The sequence below is a fragment of the Stylophora pistillata genome, chromosome 12, assembly GCF_964205215.1.
Source record: "Stylophora pistillata chromosome 12, jaStyPist1.2, whole genome shotgun sequence".
Lineage (NCBI taxonomy): Eukaryota > Metazoa > Cnidaria > Anthozoa > Scleractinia > Pocilloporidae > Stylophora > Stylophora pistillata.
The window spans coordinates 22,417,529-22,420,028 of record NC_142530.1 but is presented as its reverse complement, the minus strand read 5'-3'; the positions used below and the strand labels follow the sequence as shown (position 1 = coordinate 22,420,028).

Here is a 2,500-nt window from a genome sequence, read left to right as displayed (position 1 = left end):
AACCAGACGTCCACCGAAATATCGATGGTTCAGCTCCTAAATGAATAGATTTTATCAGTTTATTATGTGCGAGAATGGACTCATTTTTGTTTACGAAAAGCTATAACTTAGCTGAATCAACTTAATTTACTTCTTCCTCCTAGACGTTTGAAGATGTCACTAGCAGGAAAATGCTGTTCGCAAATAACAGTATTTGAGGTAACTACGAACCCATCTCTACCGTTGTGTGTTTTGAGAAGGTTGCACCATCGCTGTATTGATGAATGCTTTTTCGGGAAGTGAAAAAAACGCAAGCCAGACGATTTTCCATTGGTAAATACTCTGGATTTGTACATTCAGAGGCCGCACACTCCTTTCCTCGTCTCGCTTGCTTCTTTCTAGTAGTTTTGTGCTCCATTTTCGATTATTTTAGCGATATAGTGAACATCTCATAGCGTTTTCACATTGTTTTCTTCGAAGTGACGAGATGCGACTCAGGATAAGCCTCACTTTCGTGCCCCAGCGTGAGCCTTCACGATCTTAGTCAGCGGCTACTCCGAGTGACTCTAAAAGGGACTATTCCAGACTAGCCAGTAGATAAATCGCCGGCGCGAATATGCCCCTGACTCCCCTCTCACATGAGGCATTTGAAACAGGGCATTGTTTACCATCATCCAATCAGTGTGGAGCAAACAGCATGACGGTTGTTCCCTGGCACACCAAATCTGTGCCGCGGATGCCGATCGCTTGGAAAGCTGCATTTCTCGAAAGTTTTTTGGCGGTTAGCGCTTGGAATTTGAATGGATCTTTGATTGAATGACACGAGAAGAAGCATCAACCTTTTGGTTTATCTGGTGTTCGATTTGGAAGCCGGGCGATTCTAATTTCTGGGTGAAAATCGGCTTCGAAAGCGGAGCGGTCGAAAATGAGCTTTCCACCCTTGTCTCATTCTTATACAGTAGAGTAACAGTCAACGCAAAATCTACCAAATCACTCAAATTCGCCATTTCGAACCACAAAAACGACAATACACGGCAAGTGAGGTAGGTTTACATTTATTTTGAGCCTTAACATAGACATTCCTCGATATAAGTTTACGATATTACGACTCTTCAATATTCTCCGATACATTTCTTTATATTTCGAACAAACGACCAGACACGCTGCTTGTGTGGGCGCCCTGTGGTGTTTTCAAGTAATAATTGCCCACGTCAGAACTTCTTCTACGATGGTCGATCGTCTATTTGAGACATATTTCAAGGCACAGAGAGCCGTTTATGTTCGGCCGAAGTAGCTGACAAAATCCCGCATTTCATGTTCTTCCAGGTATTGACCTCTTTGGGGCTCTTCAATATTCTCCTACACATTTCTTTATATTTCGAACAAACGACCAGACACGCCGCTTGTGTGGACCCCCTGTGAAAACACTACCTTACATCGGCGTGGTGAGACATGGATAATGGTAAATACAGGCGGATTTAAAGCATCAGAGAGACCATAAGAAGTAAAATAAAATTACCGTCCGGGGCCGAACTTAGGTACATCGGGGGATCGTAGGAATTCTTGTGAGTGTTGCTTACGTTGTTTTTTAAAGGAGCACTCTGATGAAACCATCCATTAATTTGAAAACCCGAAAAACTCAGTTATTTCATTATAATATGAATCTTTAGCGATTAATAAAGCCTTTTCAATAATAATTTTAGTTGAAAGTCAATTCTAGGGCGACAAATTACGATTCGAAAACCTTTCCGCCATTAATTTTCGTGATCAATTGCCAGACTCAAGAAGATTGGCGCGAGTTTGGAGATTACTCATTTGACGTGCCGTGCTCGTGGCTAATTTTAAAAAACAGTATTTTGAAAGTATATATTGCTTTTTATAACACTAAGACTAAGACTATTTCACGAAATTTTACGAGGTTTCCGTATAAATATAAAAGTGTGTTGAGTAATCTACGTCACAATGGGAGTGACCGCTGACTGAAGATAAGTTGGCCGTGATTACGAAAATTAATGGCGGAACGGTTTTCAAATCGTAATTTCTCGCCCTATAATTGACTTTCAACTAAAATTATTATTTAAAAGGCTTTATTAATCGCGAAAAATTCATATTATAATGAAATAACTCAATTTTTCGGGTTTTCAAATTATACGGCGGTTTCATCAGTGCTCCTTTAATGATTCAGATGTGGGCATTTTGACTATCCACTTCATCTTCAAACATATAGCCGCACTTTATTCATTTCTCATATAAAGCTTTGTACGGCAACCATATTCAGGGCGCCCAAAATTCTTTTTCACGCAACATTATCAGAATCACAATCAGAGCCATGTGCCTAAAACGTAATCACCTCACCGAACAAATTCTCCATTGAACTTTCCAAAATCTGTCCAGCAGTTTTAGTACAATCTATCCGCGCCAAAATTCAGGAAACTAATTCTTAACTTTTCAATCATTTGAACCAAATCAAGGCCCCCAAAACTTGACCAACTTATCGGTCCCCAAATTGCTAACCACTCAT

At 40.2% G+C, this 2,500-nt stretch overlaps 1 pseudogene; it reads right to left on the bottom strand.

Annotated features, from left to right (window-relative positions):
• LOC148719288 (uncharacterized) overlaps nt 1-510 on the bottom strand; it is a 1,484-nt pseudogene extending 974 nt beyond the window's left edge.
• Nucleotides 511-2,500: the final 1,990 nt, after the last annotated feature.